This window comes from Ascaphus truei, chromosome 5, assembly GCF_040206685.1.
Source record: "Ascaphus truei isolate aAscTru1 chromosome 5, aAscTru1.hap1, whole genome shotgun sequence".
Classification (NCBI taxonomy): Eukaryota; Metazoa; Chordata; class Amphibia; order Anura; family Ascaphidae; genus Ascaphus; species Ascaphus truei.
The window spans coordinates 299,054,485-299,076,885 of record NC_134487.1 but is presented as its reverse complement, the minus strand read 5'-3'; the positions used below and the strand labels follow the sequence as shown (position 1 = coordinate 299,076,885).

Sequence of the window (22,401 nt, the reverse complement as noted above, 5' to 3'; positions counted from 1 at the left end):
CTGCAGAGTCCTTGGTCCCTATTTACTAGGAAAAATATATAATTAACACAAAATGTAGCAAAATGTGCCCTAAAAATGCGGCTAATCTCTTCTAAAAAGGTTCTTGGTTCAAATTAGAACCCAAAGACAGTACTTATAACATTTTAGATTTAATATACGAAAAAGCAGTACAGGAAAAGAATGTTACAAAAAGAAACCATACAATATAGAAATGCGGACAGTTGATAAAATAAACAGGGCAAAACATCAGAAAATCTAAATACGTTATGACATAACAATAGGTCCTTCAAAGGGGGTTTGGAGAAGAAAATCAGAGAATCCATGTGTTTATTGGCACAATACCGCTCTATGTTGAATTCTAAATTTCGTAATACAAATGAATGGTTTTCATCCTAACTTTGGCCCTGTCACAAAGATGAGCCACACCTTTTGTTTGTGGGTGCGTCCTTAACTCCCTCTCATCCATCCCGTGACATTTACGAACGAGGACAGAGAATAGTTTTGTTAAATGAAAAAAATAGCTGAAAATAAGCCCTAACTCTCTTTCTGTAATTCCTAGAACAATGTGTCTCACATCATTGCGTTCGGATGAGTTTCTTGAAGGAATAGAAATCAGTCTTGCCAGGGCTACTCCTAATTTTGAGGGGCAGACACATATCTGACCTTTGCACCCTCAAGAGCTTGGTGTGTTTGGTATTATTTAATCTGCCTGATTTCACTTGTCACAAAGGTATATTCATAATTTTGGTGAATTGTATCAGATTGGATTTAGCTTATATTTAGTAAATCTGTACAGACGTGGGTAATCCTCTCCCGGTCGCACCTTCTTGTTCTGTCCAGAGCACTTCAAAATGCCCTTGAAGTTACATTAACCAGTCCCTGTGACTTATTGGCACACCTGGCTGTCAAACACCGCTGTAAACATGTTCTATTAATTAATTGCTTTATTGACCAATAAAGTTGGCCCATTAATATTGGTGAGATTTGACCCCTGATAGCCTCTAAGAGACAGTAGAAGAACTGGGCACTTTTAAAATAGCATATTTACGCCTTAGAAAGGTAACCCTTTGTGTTCTGGATTTGTAGAATAACTACACAGAAAAAAGGCATTGTTGTTACAACTACTGATTTATAATAAAACTGGGGATTGTTTTTATTATTATTATTATTATTATTATTATTATTATTGTGTTTTAGTTGCAGAGCCACATGTTTTCCTGTTCTGACTGACAATGGCTTTCTCACTTTAGAAAACATACCTGCTGAAGGTATATGCACAAGGCAGGGGATGAGAGCTTTACTTTATCCATAATAACAGGCTGATGTAGTGAGACTGGGAATGTACCTACTGTATCTGCGAGCTTGGTTGCACGCTGCTTTATGACGCAGTAAGTCAAGGTACCAGCCCTGTTAGAATGTATTGGGTGCAAAATAGAACGACTAAGTTTATTTATAAAATGTTTTACAAGGAAGTAATACATTGAGAGTTACCTGATACAATACAATGTATTGAATACACGGTTACATAAATGAACAGAGATTATGCAGTCAATTCACAGACATTTCATGGACGTGTGTTGCATTTACAAAAAGAAGGATGCCACTTAGTGGCCTGTACGTGATGGTCACACTATTAGCAGCGTCAAGACGAGGAGAATCCCATAACTAATACTTATTTTGCTTTTACACTTGACTACATCCTTACACAAGATTGATGAGGAATAGATATTCTCAACATAAACCTAGCAACATTATAAAATGCCCAGAGTCCGTGGATCTCAGGTTACGGAGGTGGCTGGAAGCTTTGTGTCGCTATCATTACTGGATGCATTCTTACACGAAATGCAGTGTGCATTACACTTTAATCTGGAGCATTACGGTCCTGGAAATGGATACGATTTGGGTTTTGGACCTGAACATAACCAAGTAATCTTACCAAAGCAAACACCACAAGCAATGAAAGGAACATTTGCAGTTGATCTTTGGAGTACAATCTGTGTTCTATATTACATTACCATTGTAATTTAAAAAAACATATGTTAACCATTTTTTTATCAGCAAAAAAGTCTTAGAGCAAGAATATAAATTGCTTGATGTCTCTGATCAGGATCAAGAGATTGGTTCATGTTGGCATGGGGCCAGGAATGATGTCATTTAAAACAGGGATCTGTCATGGAATATTTGTTAAGTTAAAAGTTTTTTTTTTTTTTAACACCTTTAAATTGCTATCCACCAATTCTAAATTATTTGGTTCCAAGGACTGGCCTCTCATTCAATGTGATTATAAGATATTAATTCATGATGTGGACTCTTATTCAACATGCTGTGTAGAGTTGTGTTTCCCTGCCATGGAAGCTTCTCGCTGAGTTCCACTCACTTCACTGGAGCTCAGAGACTTCCCTGCCATGGAAGCTTCTCGCTGAGTTCCACTCACTTCACTGGAGCTCAGAGACTTCCCTGCCATGGAAGCCTCTCGCTGAGTTCCACTCACTTCTCTGGAGCTCAGAGACTTCCCTGCCATGGAAGCCTCTCGCTGAGTTCCACTCATTTCACTGGAGCTCAGAGACTTCCCTGCCATGGAAGCCTCTCGCTGAGTTCCACTCACTTCACTGGAGCTCAGAGAATTCCCTGCCATGGAAGCCTCTCGCTGAGTTCCACTCACTTCACTGGAGCTCAGAGAATTCCCTGCCATGGAAGCCTCTCTCTGAGTTCCACTCACTTCACTGGAGCTCAGAGAATTCCCTGCCATGGAGAAGCAGCTTCATGAGTCACGGTCCTAGTGTATAAAGGGGTCTATTCTCTTAAGCAGGGGGGCACAATCTTTTCTCCCTGCGCCCCAAGCTGGCTCGCCCCCCCCCCCATCCTCGCGCCCCCTCCTCCTTACCTTGGCTCTGGCGTTCTGACATCACGACGTTACGTCACCATGGCAACACGGTGTCATGTGACGCCATCTCCAGAAGCCGTCTGAGCCAAGGTAAGTGAAGTTTACAGAGGCCTTCGCTGCCCCCTGCACCTGTCATCAGCGCGGCTATAGTTTCCCCTTCCGCATGCGTGCTGATGTGTGCGGAGGCTCAGAAACTTTGCCGAGACAGGCAAGTTTCAAATTTGCCGCTCGGGGAAGCGATGTGAGTGGTCACGTGACCGCTCACATCCAATGGGAGCGAGGGATTAGCCCCGCCTCCCGCTCTGCCTCCTGACACGCCTCCGCTCCATCTCTGCTCCGCCTCCACCGCACCTCCGCCCCACCCCCAGAGCACGCTCGCTGCCTCGCCTGCCAGGACAGGAAAAAGCTCAATTTTGAGCAGGCGAGGCAGAGCAGGAGCGCGGCTGAACCTGCTATGTCCCAGGCCTAATTCTGCCTGCGTGTGTGTGCACGCGCGCTCGCGTCAATGTTTGCAATTTGTGAAGGCTATAGCAGGAGTTAGGGAGAAGGTACGCTACACATATAATGTAATGGTGCATAATGAATTTCATCACTCTTTTCCATTTTCGTAAAATGGAAAAAATCTCCACCAATCCTGACCTGATCTAAAATCATTGGATTAATAACCTGCATCAAATGTAAGATACTTCAAATGCTCCCCCCTCCCCCCTCCCTCCCTGGAGCTTAATACAAAACACACTGTGCATTTATTTGGCAGATATGGTTATTAACAAGTGTAAACATGAATTACTGTTTTCATATAAACAAAATAATAAGTTGCATGTTATATAAAACATGAGTATGCAGTTTACATTGCAATGCTTTCATCTTAGCCGTCACTACAATAACCATTTTTTGGCTGGCAAACAAAAAAAAGTCTGATTGTTTACAACCAATAATATGTCAAATTTACTGCGTCTCTGAATACTTCCCCTAATGCGGACATTATTTACTTTCCTGCATTATTCAGCGTATTTCCTTCAGACATTACACAGATTATTCTCCCCAGTCCCATGTTAAAATGACTGTTTGTGTTGGGAAAGAGTTTGCACACAGTAGCTCTTAATGTTGCAGTGTTATGCTGAAAAGCAAGGTCACATCTGCATTTCTTATCCATTAAACCTCACGTTGGATGATGAATGGTGTCACGCGGGAGAGTGTTTGCTGCCTGAAACAGAGGAGCCCACGTGAGCTTAAAGGTAAAGCTCCTCCTAGGTCCAAAATGAACCAATGGAAATGACATGCTTAAGGGTTGTTTAATAATAGTTAATACGAGGGTTAACACTCAGCACCTATGGCTCCTATAGCATGTGTACATTTTATAATATGACACAAAAGGGGGATTCCACAGAGCTCCAACAACAGGTATCGAAGAGCGATCAGCGATCAGCTTCTCCAACACCCCCCTAATTAATGGTTTCTTGTCCATTATAGTGTTTAGGTTGCCATAATTTCTAGGGGGTTCTCTAGGGCACGTCTGCGCAAAATGCGGGGAGATTTTCCAGGGGGGGCGCGGCGCTTAAAGAGGCCCCGCACTCTTCCCCAAGACATTTAAATAAAATGCCGGGGGATCGCGCCAGGCCTCTGTAACTTATCTTACCTTGTCTGCGGCGACGTGTCGCCATGGCAATGCGGCATCAAATGAATTGAAGAGATTCCAGGACTTAACACAGTCCGTAGACAAAATCGGTGCTTAATGACACAACACATGTGTAGGCATATTTTGTTGTTTGGAGGTCTTTGAAAATAGTCTGTAAACAATGTTGATAATGTTTCTTAAGTATCCACTCCTGATATCCCCTATGGAATCATAGCGTGTTGAATAACGTGAATGGTAACAAGGAGGCAACTAGCTAAACCCGTTTAGCACCAGCGTGCTGCAGATGTTATACTCACGGTTGCCCGTTTGAAATCGCTAAGGGGGAAGAGGAGGGAGAGGCAGAATCCGCCACGCAGCTCCAGACCGTAACCGCATCAAATGAAGCCGCGGGTTATTGCATTGTGTGTGGGGAGTGGGGTATTGCATCTTGTGTGGGCGGGGGTATTGCATTTTGTGTGTGGGAGGTAATTATTGTGGGGGGATTGTGTGTGGGGGGGGGGAGTATCTGTGTATGAAGAGGGGGGGGTGAGTGTGATGGGGGATTGAGGAAGTGGGATTGAGTGAGGGGGGGTAATTAAGTGATAGTGGAGGGGGGACATGTGAGAGGATTTAGGGGGAAGAAGAGGGGGGGGGAAGAGTGAGAGAAATACATGGGGAGAGGGGAGGAATAGAGAAGGTGGCTCGCAAGGACGTGTGAAAGGGGGGGCCTCGCAAGGCTGCCGACACGGGGGGGGGGGGGGGGCGGCCCAAACTCCAGTCCTGGGCCCCCGGGAAATCTGTCGGTGGCCCTGTTGCTAATTATGCTTTATAGCAATATAAGGTACATTGGACATGACTTGGCAGATTAATTAGAAGCCTCCCGCAAGATGTTCTACAATATATATATATAATTGGTTTCTCTAGCACTGAAGTGAGTAAATATCTTCCTTAAAAAAAAGTTTTCAATTGATCACGTTGCTTGTGTCATTGTGTCTTTTCAAGGACTTTGCCTTAGTTCTCTCAAAAGGGGATGCTAATCGAATATGGTACAATGGGCTTTGAAACTGCAGTTACCAGAAGACAACAGAAGGCGCTTGACCTTCCCGTTTAACTGAGTATTAGGTCAGTAAATAAAATGGCTTTCTGCCCAGTAGTTCATGCTCTTTATTTCTGAATGAACACCCCTAATCTAATTTATTAGGGCCTATTTTTTTTTTAAGTATGAGATTAACTGTGCAAAATCACCCCCCAAAATAAAACATTTTGTAGAGATAAAAATTGGGAAGCCATGCTGCATGTAATAAGAATTATCTATGCCAAAAAATACTGAAGAAAAAAAAATGTGTTCTGCTTGTTGCAATATATCTTTGTCCCATTTGGAAGAGAAAAATACAGTTGAAGAGAGAACTTTTTCACTCTCTCCAGTTTGGGATTGGTGAATGAGATTTGGAAGATTTTCCCTGTCTGTTCCTATTTTAATATTCCTTCCAGGCATCCCATGGGTACATAATTATTCTCTACTTCAGGGAAAGATGTCATTTTTAAACTCTCCCAGTGACTGGAACAGCATGTGCTGCCCCGATATGCACAGGAACCAGAGCAAACCTTTAGGCACGCATCCGGAAAACAAAGTTAATTTGTTCAAAAGGTTGTAACCTCATAGTCCATGAATCTCCAAACCCCACCTCCTCACAAGACCTCATGATGAGAACATGTACTAAATTTAGCATGCAAAGCAGAAACAATACTACCTTTTATACCTGCCATCCTGTCTTTATTGCAAGAAGATGAACCCCCGTGACTCCCATCTCTGATACTGATTGGTCTTCCATACTGATGCCTATTATTTAGACACCTAAAAGTTGTCAAGTGGTTGACCCTTCTGGTTAATAGTGAGAAGTTACACAGTGAGTGTATATATAGATACCCCTGAGGAAGTCGCTTGCTGCAATGAAACGTGTTGGGACAACCCTACTTTGGACTTTTTGAGCCTACGAGGAGCTCACTGCACCAGAGTTACACCCACATTGCAAGAAGTGTTCTCTTCTTCCGGTGGTCGACATGGAACCCTAAGAGACGCAGGGAGTGTATTGATGTTTGGTAACACGTCTGATATTTATCATTGAGTTGATTATCTCATGATTTGTCTGAGTGTTTTTGATCCTTGAAATCCATTACTATTAATATTTATTAAATAGATTCAGACTATGGAGCATGTGCTTCATATATGTATATATATATCAAGAAATAACGGGGAATAAGTATTAGCGCCTAACCAGATCTCCACTGACACAGGACTGTAGTGTGAGGATGATGAATTAATTAATGTATAAGCAATACCATATATATATAAAAAACAAAATATAAATAATAATAAAAAACAATAAAAATCTCAGAAAAAAATACAAGTAAGATATACAATACAAGTGAAAGTCCAATCCAAAAAACACTGTCCTTCAGAGTCTTTGCAGCCTGAAGAGAGGGACCACCAAATCCCTCAGGGATATCTAAGAAGAAAACAAAAAACAACAGGCGCACTCATAGTGTAGTAAGTTACAAAATTTATGGAGGACTGGAAAAAATAAAATTGTGCACTCACAAACAAAGCAAGAACATAAGCAGTTATGAGTATACTCAATCGCCAACAGTGCAGGATACCAGCAGGGCAAGCGTCTCAGGGGCCCCACCGAGTGTAGCAGATACTCCATTCACGTCGCCTCTGTATGCCGAGTATTTCCTCACTCCAGTCGGGATTTCGCGACAGTAGTGACGTCAGCGGGAGTGTTTAGGTAACCTCTGATTCCTCACCGCAAGCAGGCAGGCTCTGTGTCCATAGAACAGCAAGGCAGGCGTCCTGGGGCTCCACCGTATGCAGCAGACAACACCACTCGCGTCGCCTCTGCACACCGGGTACCTCACCACTCCGGTCGGAGTCCCGCGAGAACTGTGACGTCAGCGGGAGCTTGTTTCTAACTCCTCACCGCGAGGCACTCTGTATCCGTCGGACTCAAACAAAGGGGCCTATGCAGAGAGCAGCGAATTTTCGAAATTCGCCATTTTTTGGAGATAATCGCGCAGAAAACAGCAGAAAATGGAGATTTCCGAAAAACGCGCCAATTTTTCTTTTCTATTTGTAAAACTCGCCTCGCGGCTGGCGAGAACCGCAATCTCGCCAGTTTAAAAAATATCCGTATGCAGAGAGGCGCGAACGGCATCTAGCGGCTGTTCGCGCCAATAAAATGGCGCGATTGTCTCCGTTTTGCCTCGCCAAAAAAAACTGCCGCTCGCGGCCATTGCAAAGGGAAAAAAAAAGGCGCGAATTTGTTTTAACACATTTCTGAAGCGCGCATCTCGCCAATTTAAACTCGCCACACGCATCCATGTTAAACATAGCAGAATTCGCACTTTTCTGCATATGGAGATTAAAACTCTCCAAAAAAGCTACTTTTTAATAAATTCGCCAATTTTAAAATTCGCTGCTCTCTGCATAGGCCCCAAAGTGTCATTCAAATAGAGTCCCAATGCTAATAAGTTGTGGATGCGCATATAAAATCATATAAAATAAATCTGAAACACACCCTAGGACGCCTGCCTTGCTGTTCTATGGACACAGAGCCTGCCTGCTTGCGGTGAGGAATCGGAGGTTACCTAAACACTCCCGCTGACGTCACTACTCTCGCGAGATCCTGACTGGAGTGAGGAAATACTCGGCATACAGAGGCGACGTGAATGGAGTATCTGCTACACTCGGTGGAGCCCCTGAGACGCTTGCATTGCTGGTATCCTGCACTGTTGGCGATTGAGTATACAGCAGGGCCCCGCTCATACGGCGGGTTCCGTTCCAGGCCGCCGCCGTAAAGCGGAAATCGCTGTAAAGCGGGGCCCTGCTGTACTGTTTTGTACCTTTGAAAACAGTGATGCAGAGCTGTAACCCGACTGTTTCGCTGACAAATGGCATCTGACAAGCAGCTGCGCCTGCGCTAAAACTGTTGCTTAGTGACAGCCAGATACTCGACTGCTGAGCGCGTCATGCCGGAAAAACGAAACAAGCGCTGAACCTAATGAATATGGGTATACATTGGGAAACGATGTATGAGCGGAACGCTGTAAAGCGGAGCCCTACTGTACTCATAACTGCTTATGTTCTTGATTTGTTTGTGAGTGCACAATTTTACTTTTTCCAGTCCTCCATAAATTTTGTAACTTACTACACTATGAGTGCGCCTGTTGTTTTTGTCTTAGATATATATGTAACGGGTTTTCTGGCCCGGCCTGACCCACCCAATCTCACATTGGCCCCTGTGGTCTAACCGGTCCCCATTACAGTGTGGTAGTGTCTGGTGGTGCACCTGTTGGCAACAGGACTCCTGAGTCTCCCGCATGATGGTGTGTGGGGAGGACCCGTCCAGACAGGCAGCTGAGGTAGTGTCTTGAGTCTCACCTAGTTCCAGTGCAGCGCCTCCACCTCATCAGGGTCCCTTCGGTCACTTGGGGATGGTCCTGGCGAGGAACTCCTCTGTGGTGCTCCCCTCTGTACATTCACTCCACACATGTACACGAGAGGGTGTTCGAATAAGAGCATCTTTATTGCTTGAGGTGGGCTAGCTGCCCCTCGCAGTAGATTCTCTAGCCACTCATATTCAGTCAGTGCTTCCCTTTGAAAGGTGTAATTCTCCTTTCTTGGGATTCCCTATCCCAGCCGGGATATCTTTACCCTGTGCCAGGTCCCTGGACACAGTCTCCTTACAGCTACTATAACATAACCTGATTACTAGACTTGCACTTGAACCAGAACTAGCAGAACTCCTCCTCCACTTAGCAGAACTCCTTAGCTGAACTAACTTTTAGACACAGTGCTGTGCCTTATGTAACCTCTGGGGCTGACACAACTCTGACATCACCAACCAGGGAGTCAGAGTCTGTGACCACTCCCATCCTTACACAGGGCACCTCACCAGGGTGTGAGGGCAAACCTCCATAATTACTGCTGGCATGCCCACAACTTACCAGGCCTTACTGCCAGCAGGAGAGATGACTGTAGCCATTTTACATGACCGCTACATATATATATATATATATATATATATATATATATATATATATATATATATATATATATATATATAGTGCAGAATAAATGAGTTCTTCAGTATTAGGTGATACCTTTTTTATTGGACTAACAATTTATGTCATAGGACAAGCTTTCGAGAGTTCTCCTCTCTTCTTCAGGTCAGCAATACTGATATACAAAGGATTCTATGTCTAAAACAGTGTAGAGAAACAAAACAACAAAAAAAACCAGATATGTACTGTAGATAAGGTAGGGTGTTACACCCTTTTTACACCCTACCTTATCTACAGTACATACTGTATCTGTTTTTTTTTTTTCTCTACACTGTTTTAGCCATTGAATCCTTTGTATATCAGTATTGCTTGACCTGAAGAAGAGAGGAGAACTCTCGAAAGCTTGTCCTATGACATAAATTGTTAGTCCAATAAAAAAGGTATCACCTAATACTGAAGAACTCATTTATTCTGCACTATCGCAACTGGACTAACACGGCTATTTTCTGATTATATATATATAATGCAAATTCAAGAAGGAGCATGTACCGCATATATATATACACACTGTGTGTATTTACCCATGTAATATAGTTTATTGAAAGATGAAGCGCAGTTTTCTGTTTTGACACCATAACAGTAATCACTGAGCGGTTCTTTCCTTAGTTAAGTATCAGGCTACGATTATACCAGATGCTGCTGAGCGGCAGCGCAAGCCGGTGACATCACCCTCACGCTGCCGCCGAGCGGCATCTTGATCAAGGAGAGGAGGCAGTGAGTGGAGACAGGGAGGCGTGGCGGAGGCGTGGCGGAGGCGTGGCCATGAACGGTTCGCCCTCATTGGCTGAACCACTCACGGGACGTGGCCGTCGCCGGCCAGAAACACATTTCAAAGTCTCTTCAGAAGTCTGCCGCCCTGCTGCTCCAGGCGGCGCGCACATCGCTAATGGTATGTAAATCTGCCATTTGTTTTTGCTCCGTGCGACGCCGCTGGCGTTTTTCGGTATAATCACGGCCTTAGGCCCGGGCCATAGCAGGGTGAGGAGAGCGGAGGCGCGCTAACGCTGAGGCTCGCCTGCATTAGTCAGCGCGATTCCACGGACTTGCAGGCGAGCCAGCGTGCGCGAAGGGAGCCGGGGGGAGGTGGTTGGAGGCGGGGCAGTGACGTCGCTGGGCCAATCGCCCACGACGCACTGACGTCAACGTCACTGCGCCGATGTCACGGCGCCGTGACGTTGACGCTGCTTCAGGCTGATTGGATGTTTTCAGCCGACAGCGCGCTGAAAAACAGCTTGGTTGCCGGCTGAAAAATCCAACTCCTCAGCACGCCTGCGGACGCTCGCGTGAGCCCCCTCTCAAGGCATCCTCATTGAGGATGCAGGGGCTCAGCGCTGAGCGTCCGCACGGCTCAGCGCGGCCTGTCCGTCTATGGACTCGGCCTTAGACTTCAAAGGAAGCTGCACTGACGCTTCGTCTTTCAAAACGAATGAGTACACAAGTTGATATCAGTGTTTTATTTTGCTTAGTTACTGTAGCACCGACAATGTCATGAAAAAACACAACGTAGCGGAAAGAACGGGACCGTTAGTAGCTGGGTAAATATTGGCAGATTAAGTGGGACATATGATCCTTATCTTATTTGGTTTTTTTTTTAACTGATTCTGCAGCCAACTTTAAAGAGCAAACTTGGAAGTAAAATGAGTTTTTCGTGCCATAAAACGGAATACGGCCCTCTTGGGAAAATTTAAATGTCTTCATATCTATAGGATATTTTATAACAGGACTGATGTAAAAGGATTTTTCAATATCCAAATCCCACAAAAGGTGGCTGCTGATTGAGTTAGTATGGTGCATTTTTGTTTGGAAAAGAAATATAAATTGCAAAGCAATAAAAAATAATATTATTAAGTCTCCTGGCAGAAATGTTCAGAAGTCGATGGATTTGTGCATATACAGCACAATACGGAGCAGACCTTTGGTGCTCTGCAATACCTGACTGGTCACTGCAGCATGAAAGGGTCAGAGGATGTTACTAAATTAAGCCACACAAATGGTGCCATTAAATGATGCCGCATGGAAATTAAAGTCGACCCTGGTACAGTAAGTGTTCCCATATGTGGCACTCAAGCAGCACAAAGAATACGACTCAAGTGCAGCACAAATGTGTCTGATCTGCATCTTGCTTGGAGTTGCATTCCCTTCTAGGGCCGGATACATCAAGCTGCGGTAGTCTAATAGCACTTTGAGGACTGGCGTTGACCGCCCCCGTGCTCTATGAATACAATGCAATAATCCAGAAGCAAATTGAAATGTATATTAGATTCATGGAGGAGCCACGAGAGATGCGCCACGTACTTGCGGTTCATTGTCAGGGTAGCAAAGTGAGTGAACCAAGGAGACCGGAATGCTTTGGATTCAGGGCAAAGCAGACAAGGTTTTTACTGCGGCAACAAAATATACTGTAACCGCCAAGCTTTCCGTCCCAGGGTCAATGTGTTTAATTCAATGTTTGCAGGAGGCAACGTGACACAAACTGAAAAGATCTTCCCTGCTCTTGTACTTTTTCAGATATCTTTGGCCACATTTATTAAGAAATAACGAATATAAGGCATGTGGAGCCATATCTACTAAATGGTGCTAAGTCCCGTTAGGGCCCATTATTTGGTAACACAACCTGAGAACACCACACTGCTGTCATACATTGGCAGTCAGTTTGCCCGTTCTTCCCCTGCAAATACTATTATAGTCACTCTGACCCTAGGCTGGGAGGCTTGAAGGTTTGAATATGTTTTGTTATAGCAGAACAGAGCATAGAATGTATTGTGACTTAGCACTGCTTAATAAATATGGCTCCACATGTCTTATATTCCCTAACTCGGGGGTTCTCAACTCCAGTCCTCAAGACCCCCCCTCCCCCCAACAGGTCAGGTTTTCAGGATATCCCTGCTTCAGCACAGGTGGCTTAATCCGGCTTCGATTGAGCCACTGATGGAATTCCTGAAGCAGGCATATCCTGAAAACCTGACCTGTTGGGGGGGGGTCTTGAGAACTGGAGTTGAGAACCTCTGCTGTAACTGTGAGAACAAGCAGAGAGCAATGCAATGTATTGCAAACCCCCTCGAAAACTGAAACATTTAACACTAGTATTGCTCCTTTCACTGCAGCAATACTACTTGCCCCCCCTTTTTTTATTTACATTTTCTTTCTTATTTGTATATGTAAAGTGTGTGACAATTTATAGTTCTACATTCTTACCTAAGCTGGCAATTGTTAAGTTCTCCTGTTATAAATCTGCTAAAATCCTGATTGTGTGCCTAACATAATGGCAGCCTTTATGTTTCAGTCCTTCAATCAGTGTAACTCAGTAGCTACAATGTATCCTTATATTACTAAGGTAACATTATGTATTGTAACAGTTTACAGCTCAAACTGCTGGGAGCATTGGCAACAAATGATCATAAACAGAAAAGTGTCGCAAAGATCTTGCACTGCTGGGAAGGTGGGCTAAAGCCTGCAATAGAAATCAAAGGATGCTTTAAAGAAGCAATCCAAGAGGGCATATTTTCTTGTATTTTTTTTAATTTAGCATTGAAGCAGGGGGTCTCTGGAACTGAACCCCATTAATTTCAGCTCCAGTCCGGACATACTTACATCTGAAGTAGGTTCCGGACATACTTACGGACATACTTACATCTGAAGTAGGTGCCGGTAGTCACTCTGGCTGAGCAAGTAGGGCTTTAAAGTTTAAAGCTCCCACATCACATGGGCCAATAGGAAGCCGCACTGATGACATCACGGTTTTCTATTGGCCCGCAGGGCCTGAGATCTTTAAACAGTGGGCATACTGTATTGTGAACCCTGGTAGCAGAGGAGAGCGGCTTCTGGCCCATAAGTCAGAGGTAAGTATCTCCGGAAGCAGGGGGTCACTGGAGACCCCCTGCTTCAATTATACACGCTATAAACATGTTCTTTTTAATTCATTAAAAAAAAAACTGCAGTTCATTCAAAATTGCATTAAGAGTTGAATTTTAAAAAAAATCTATTATCTAATACCACAGAACTGATTTATTTGAGAAAAAAACCCATAAGATTTCACGTTTTGCTGCTTACAAATGACAATGCATGTTGTACATGTGAGTATACTGCTCTAAATACCAAATTCTGTCAGTATCTGAGGTTGTTATAGAATTGACTGGAGATTTTTTGTGCCTACATTCAATATGATTCTATTCAAGCTCTTTAATTTAAAATAAAACACATGTATCTTATCCTAAATAAGGATAAATACGGGCTAAAGGGCGAGTTAGTTGCTGGCACTAAGACTTTAACCGTTTAACTGCTTAAAGCAGCAGTGTAAGCAGCCATTTTTATTTATTTATTTTCCCCTTTAATATGAGCATCAATACAATCCACACATTGATGACTAATCAGCTAAGTTGACGATCGATCCCGTCTCCTGTGACCGGTTGGTGAAGATTCGGCTTAGGGGTTTACTAAATGTCTGTCAGTGCAGAATAGGACCCAATATGCAAAGTTCTGTGGTGAAGATCATGTGACCAGGCAGACACTACATACAATTGGTGCACTGCTAGAGAGAGGGTAGGGTTCAAAAAGGGGTGTGCCAGAGCCTGTTTCAGAAGAGGAAGGGAATGGTTGCTATAGAGAAAAAAAAACTTGTTACATTAAAAATGTAATTCTGAGTTGGTTTAAAAAAAAAAAAAAGGTGCAATTATTTTCTCAAAGTACAGAACTGATTTATTACACAAAAAAAAACCACACACACATTTTGGATATTGCTTGGTCTGCAGCTTTAACGTAACTGAGGCCAGGGAAGGGCTGTTATATACTGTGGGCCGCGCGCGCATGCCTGTGCGAAGGCGCGTGTACGTGCCGCACACGTTTTGTGTGTATACTGTGCGTGAGTGTATGACTATATGTGTGTGTATGTACTGTATGTGTATGTATATGTGTGTATAAGTGTGTGTGTATGTATGTGTAATTTATTATTTATTTTTTTATTAAAAAACACATTGATAAAAATAAAATATTTATTAACATTGTGCAGACACACACATACATACACACGCACATACATACACACACATACATACATACACACACATACATACATACACACACACACACACACATATACATACACATGCATACATATATACACACACATACACACATACACACACACATACATACATACACACACACACATATACATACACATGCATACATATATACACACACATATACATGCATTTCAGCGCAGGTAGCGGCGCAAAATCATTGTATTCCCCGTCTTCCCCGCTGTCGGCCGGATGCACGCTCACTGCCGTGCACGCGCGTGGCCCTTGTATAGAAGGGCTGACTAACCTCAGCCAACTATAAGTGCCGCGCGCGCACGCGGCCTAGCGCACGCGGCCACTGTATAACAAGCCTAATGAAGGTGTTTAGACTCGGGCTGTATGAAAACATTAGCAAATCAGAAAATAACCGGCACTTCTCAGGATACTTGGCCCCAAACAATAGGTCCCTGTAAGCTTCCTTTTCTTTGATGATACGGCTTTTGAACTTGAGCATGGCAATTCCTTTCTTACACAATTACCTTATTCTTTTTTTTTTTTTTACATTTATTGAAATACCTTTGAATACAGTGACTGCTTCTCTTGTAACATTGTAACCACGCTCAACTAATACACAATGCTGAGTGATGAGTGGAAGTAAATGTGGTCTCCAGCCTGATCTGAAGCTCTGTGGTTACTTGATAGAAAATCCTGCACTTTAGACTCTGTGGCAGCTTTTTTCTTTAATAACGCTTAACAAAGTCTCCAAAGGGGATACTTTTAATCAAAACATAATTTAATGTTTGCAGACTGTATCGTCCACAATGAAAATCAATTTTCTGCAGTGTATAAAGATATTTTTAATTATCTTTTCATTGACTGTCTGAATCCTTTTAGCCCACAAATGTGCCTTTTGCTTAGGGAAAATATTACCCGCTGGTCCCAAAGCACAGAACATCCTATTCGTCCCTCGTGCTAACTCTAACTACTATCTTACCCAGTAAAGAGATTGCATTTTTCTTTTGGTGTTTGGAGGGCTTAAGTACTTATACAATTCAGTATTTCCTACAAGAATGAGCAACAGAAACAACCTCAAACATGTAATAACAATAATAATAATAACGATAGATAGATAGATAGATAGATAGATAGATAGATAGATAGATAGATAGATTAGGGACTACTAGTTAGTATAAGGGGTTAACAGCCTTAATGGGTTAACTATGTGCGCTCACTCAGGTTACTCCCCTCTACATCATGTGATGAAGGATGACTATGCAGAAAGGGATAGCCACTTCCCAGGAGGTTTCATGACCAGTGATCTCATCATAAGGAGATGGGATAGTATACAGTATATAGCTCACCTGAATTCTCTAGAACCAGGTTCCTGGGAGTGGCAGTGAGAGGAGCCTCACTGTTAATAATGTAAATACCTGTATGTTTACGTGTATAGACATGTGTACTAAGATTGATCTGTCGCCGTTTGTTGTTTTATAGTTAGGGAAAGTGCCCCATCCAGATGGCGCCCGTTGCAATGGCCATGATGAACTCATTTGATCAGATACGAGGAAGCCTATGACCAAAAGGGGTTCCCCAGATAGGACATTTACAGCGTACCCAGATTGGCCTAATCGGAAGGTCTGTTGCTAACCCAGAGGTGGCAGTCAGTGTACAGTACCGGGATTTTGATCCTGAGCAAATAGAATGTCAGCCAATGCCCACAGGGGGCTCACTAGTAATGGGACATTTCGGACGCTACACGGAAGAGGGACGACTCGGCTAACCCAATGAAAAACGAGCCTCAGTACCTCCCTAGAGTATTAAAATGAGGATATCTAGATGTAGCCCCGGTCTTGTTTTGCCCCCAGGGACCCCCCTCCGCGATTGTCGAGCGGTCGCGGATGCCGCCGGAGCCAGTGACGGACCCGCCAGCTGCTCGCGAGGGTGGGGGCCAGTGCAGGGAACGATCCGAGTCCCTGGAATCCCGGCGGCGCAGCCAGCTAGCGGGAGCCGCCATGACAGGTTGCGCGAGTGATCGCGCATGCGCGGGGACAGTCAGGGAGTTGTGGCGGCCATCAGGAAGTCGTGCATGCGCAGGGCAAGCGCGCACGCGGCTCCAATGGTACAGCAGCCTCCACGGGACTACAAGTCCCATGAGGCATAGAGAGGCAGGCACCAGGTGCCTCATAGTGGCCGATGGGGGCCCAGGATTCCCAGACAAGGGAATAGATAAATTTCGCGGGCTTAGTGCCACAGCAGTTGGAGCTGGGATCAGGAAGAGGAAGGAAGGGTGTAGGGAGCAAGTGGCTCCTGCACCAGGTAAGGTAGTTCCCCAGATCCCAGGCAGGCCCCAATCCCCACCAGGGTAGGGGGTAAGTACTGAGGGACGGCCCCTAGGTTAGGGACCTTGCCCTTAGGTGTGGAGTGTGTAGTCTTGTCAGTGGCACAGCTGTCAGCGCTCACGGCACAGTGTGTGTGTGCAGTGTAGCTGCAGGTACCAGGTTGGTTGCAGTGCGTTTGCTGCAGGTACGGTGTGAGTGCAGTGAGTTTCTGCAGGTACAGTTGAGTGCAGTGCATTTGCTGCAGGTACGGTGTGAGTGCAGTGAGTTGCTGCAGGTACAGTTGAGTGCAGTGTGTTTGCTGCAGGTGTTAGGTAGGAATTAGTGAGAGGGGACCCGGGCGGTGAAGAGAGAGGTAGTGTGGGTGCAGGGGGTCAGTGACCCACCTGCCTAGGACAGGCTACCCCATAGGCCCCTAGGAGTGTTCCCTGAAGTCACCGAAGGTTGCTGTGCTGCAGGGACGGCCTATAGTGAGAGCGAGCATCACCCCTTACAGTGTGGACAGCTAGGGACAAAGGGACAAGCGTGCGGAGCAGGTTGCTGGCGAGTCGTCTGGGACCAGACAGCTGGACATTGAGACCCAGGAGGCAGACCGCTGATTCATCTGACCCTTTGCGAAGAGGTACCGGTCACCGCCGTGACCGGAAGGTACTATAACATCAAGTGCACCAACACCGGTCAACAGGCGCTGATCCTGCCTTAGGCTAAACTCTTTGTAGGAACACTGAGCAAGTGGTTAAAGAACTGAGGCTATACCATCACATTAATATATATATGGACACGGTATGTGGGGCACGCGGTGAGGGGACGGAGACGTTTCTCCTGATGAGAGTGGCCGAGCCACTAAGGTTATACCGTTAGAGTATAGTGTGTATTGATATGTGTTATTGCTACGTTGCATTATAGAGTGATAAGGTTACCGTGCATTATCATTATTACAGTAAAGTTGTTTGCATTACATGTGTGAATGTATTTCTTGCCCAGGGGAATCTCACATCACGGGGATCCTGGGTAAGTGGAGGCGCTGCGCTATGTAAATGTGTAAGTGTTACCCCAGGCTCCCAGCTAGCGGAGGCTCAGATCTCCTGGAGCCGCAGGTGTTGTACAGCGACCAGTAGTTCCTTTGGGAGGGTTCAGAAAAAGGGCTACATAGAGAAGAAGCAAATAGTACAAACACTGTCAGACCTGTGAATAGAGTTAAGTGTGAAGAGCATTATTAGTGGCTGTTAATAAAGCTCCTGTTTATAGTATTAAAGTTCCTGCACCCATCATTATTCCGTGAGCATATCTACACCCAGCCTGCGTGGACCCAGCACCCTGAGAAGGTACGAGAGACTGTGCACTGACCCAGCACCCTGACACGGTATGAGACTGAGCCCAGCCTGCACTGACCCAGCACCCTGACACGGTATGAGACTGAGCCCAGCCTGCACTGACCCAGCACCCTGACACGGTGTGAGAGACTGAGCCCAGCCTGCACTGACCCAGCCCCCTGACACGGTGTGAGAGACTAAGCCCGGCCTGCACTGACCCAGCACCCTGACACTGTGTGAGAGACTGAGCACGGCCTGCACTGACCCAGCATCCTGACACGGTGTGAGAGACTGAGCCCAGCCTGCACTGACCCAGCACCCTGACACGGTGTGAGAGACTGAGCCCAGCCTGCACGGACCCAGCACCCTGACACTGTGTGAGAGACTGAGCCCGGCCTGCACTGACTCAGCACCCTGACACTGTGTGAGAGACTGAGCCAGGCCTGCACTGACCCAGCACCCTGACACTGTGTGAGAGACTGAGCCCGGCCTGCACTGACCCAGCACCCTGACACTGTGTGAGAGACTGAGCACAGCCTGCACAGACCCAGCACCCTGACACGCTATGAGAGACTGAGCCCAGCCTGCACTGACCCAGCACCCTAACACGGTGTGAGAGACTGAGCCCAGCCTGCACTGACCCAGCACCCTGGCACAGTATGAGACTGAGCCCAGCATGCACGGACCCAGCACCCTGACACAGTATGAGACTGAGCCCGGCCTGCACTGACCCAGCACCCTGACACGGTGTGAGAGACTGAGCCCAGCCTGCACGGACCCAGCACCCTGACACAGTATGAGACTGAGCCCGGCCTGCACAGACCCAGCACCCTGACACGGTGTGAGAGACTGAGCCCAGCCTGCACTGACCCAGCACCCTGACACAGTGTGAGAGACTGAGCCCAGCCTGCACTGACCCAGCACCCTGACACGGTGTGAGAGACTGAACCCAGCCTGCACTGACCCAGCACCCTGACACTGTGTGAGAGACTGAGCCCAGCCTGCACTGACCCAGCACCCTGACACTGTGTGAGAGACTGAGCCCGGCCTGCACTGACCCAGCACCCTGACACGGTGTGAGAGACTGAACCCAGCCTGCACTGACCCAGCACCCTGACACTGTGTGAGAGACTGAACCCAGCCTGCACTGACCCAGCACCCTGACACGGTGTGAGAGACTGAGCCCAGCCTGCACTGACCCAGCACCCTGACACGGTGTGAGAGACTGAACCCAGCCTGCACTGACCCAGCACCCTGACACAGTATGAGACTGAGCCCGACCTGCACTGACCCAGCACCCTGAGAAGGTACGAGAGACTGAGCCCGACCTGCACTGACCCAGCACCCTGACACAGTATGAGAGACTGAGCCCGGCCTGCACTGACCCAGCACCCTGACACGGTATGAGAGACTGAGCCCAGGCTGCACTGACCCAGCACACTGAGAAGGTACGAGAGACTGAGCAAAACTATGTACATAGTCACCTGGTGTAAACTCCGTAAGGAGGGTTACAGATAGATGGACGAGGGATAGAGAGGGGGACTGATAGAGGGAGATATAGATAGACACTCAGATACTAGACAGAAAGAGAGATAATAGATTGAAAATAGATAAATGGTATATCATAGATAAACAGACGGAGAGATTAATAGATTAGAGATGGAGAGACGGATGGATAGATAGATCTGCTGCATTGCTTTATTCGTTTCCACCTTATTCACGCAGTAAAGAGGGAAATGATGTGCTCATTTGTGGGGAAAAAAAGAACATTCCATCACACTGAATCTCCCATTGACCTCAATGTAACGGTGTAATGTGCACTCGTTCTCCAATCTGTGCTATTGCAGTTTAATTACCAATCCCAGGCTTCACAATCACTGCTAGAGCTGCATTGTAGTTTCCAGCAATTGTAGATTTTTTTTATTCTAGGGACTATCTAAGGCTGCGTCCCCGCTAGCGCTGAGCTTGCTGAGCGGGCGGCGCTTGGCGAGGTGACTTGCATATATATTTATATGCAAGTCCCCCCTCACGCGATGCGCGTGCGCATATGCGTGTGCACACACGCTCACCGGCGCTCATAAACAAATGTTTCTGACTTACAATCGCGCTCAGCTTCCCCTGCATCGTCCCCCCCCCGCGAGCGCTTTTGCGAAATTTTAAAGGACACCCCGCGCTCATGCTTGGAGAGCTCAGTGCCAGCGGGGACAAAGCCTTAGATATGAGACTTTGGGGGATATTCATTAAACAGTGATCATGCCAATATCAGGGGAACTAATCAATTGGAAAACTCCCATCACAGTTTCAGAAATAACCCCCTTAGAAGATAAGGCTACAGCCGCCCAGGGCACACGTGACAACGGGAGGTAACTCTCAGTGTATTACTGCCTGGTGACACATTGTATAAATAAATAAACCTGCTACATTTTTGCTGGGGAATCCATGATGGGTTTGCACGACATGTTACTTTCATTTAAGTGCGCATTCAGCCCCAAACTCCCGGCCTGAGTCCTTATAAATAACAAACGAGCTTCAATTAAATTGCAATATCTTAATTACATGGCAACAGCGTTTCAAGCCAACATGGCCTTTCCCTGGGTAGGCGTGGATAGGGTAGGCGTGGCTCTGTTTGGCGGGGCTCTGTTGGGCGTGGCTCTGTTGGGCGTGGCATTTAATCTTTTAGACCAGGCTGCTTTGAGACGAGCACCTACATACTTTGCTCCACATTTTGTATAACTGTTTACCCACTAACGTTATCTTTATTTGTATGTATCTTTAGTTCTCCCCCCACGCTCCCCCCATAAAAGTATAAAGCTTACTGTGACCATTTGGGGTGATCAACAGCAACATTATTTGCACCGCGCTGCTGTCTCTGTTGCAACAAACGGGGTGATTCATTTAAAATCAGACAAGTTACATCTTTTCCACTAGCCGTACACTAGCATCTATTGAAAAGGTGCAAACACGTTCCCCTTATCTTTTGCTACGGACACACACTGTGCTTTAACACTGTTACTGCATGGGCAATCTGTTCTTTGCTTTGCAACACAAAGGTTAAACCAGGGGGTGGCCAACTCCAATCCTCAAGGGCCACCAACCAGCCAGGTAGTATGGATATCCCTGCTTCAGCACAGGTGGCTCAGTTAAAGACCGAGCCACTAATTGAGCCACCTGTGCTGAAGCAGGGATATCCTTAAAACCTGACCTGTTTGTGGCCCTTGAGGACTGGCGTTTCACCCCCTGGGTTAAGCACTAACCATCCATGAACAATGTATCCCTGATGAAAAGACATTTCTAATCTTAGAAGCCCCAAGGCAAATAGTGCAGAATGTTCCCTCTCTCCCCCCACCCAACACATCTCATTCACCGAAGCTGCATCATTTACAGTAGCACATAAATAATAGTAAGGCGAATCAAAGGAATCTGTACCTGTCACTTTGTAATAATCACATTTCAAGGCTGAAGGGGGAAATAATACATAAAAAATGGTGAAACAGATTGATACGAGCGTTCGATGGACTGAATTCTCCTGTTTATGTTCTAAAGACACTGCACCATAAAATAAACTATACCAGCTGCAGTAAAATGCCCCGTTTTTCACCGTATTAAAGTAAGATATGCTGCAAGCGATATCATTTTCCACTGCATCAAAACAATCTTCCTCCAGTCACAACATGCTTATTTGCTATAAAATGCTGAATTGCCAGTGAGCAGTATAAATCTGCCAGGTCACATCATTCCTCTGTATAACAGGATATAGAGGGGTTATTTGTAACTAATGCAGGCTGGTCATTCCTCACCCGCCCCCCCCCTTCCCACCGCCCCCCCCCACTGCCCCCCCCTTCCCACCGCCCCCCCCCTTCCCACCGCCCCTTCCCACCGCCCCCCCCCTTCCCACCGCCCCTTCCCACCGCCTCCCTTCCCACCGCCTCCCCACCCCCTTCCCACCGCCTCCCCACCCCCTTCCCACTGCCTCCCCCCCCTTCCCACCGCCTCCCCTCTCCTTCCCACCGCCTCCCCTCTCCTTCCCACCGCCTCCCCCCCCTTCCCACCGTCTCCCCTCCCCCTTCCCACCGCCTCCCCCCCCCCTTCCCCCTCCGCTCCCCTTTCA

The 22,401-nt window shown here is 46.2% G+C and overlaps 1 protein-coding gene across 3 annotated transcripts in view; it reads right to left on the bottom strand.

The window, feature by feature from the left end:
* LMNTD1 (lamin tail domain containing 1) overlaps positions 1–22,401 on the bottom strand; it is a 183,363-nt gene that overhangs the window by 47,164 nt on the left and 113,798 nt on the right. The window lies entirely within an intron of this gene.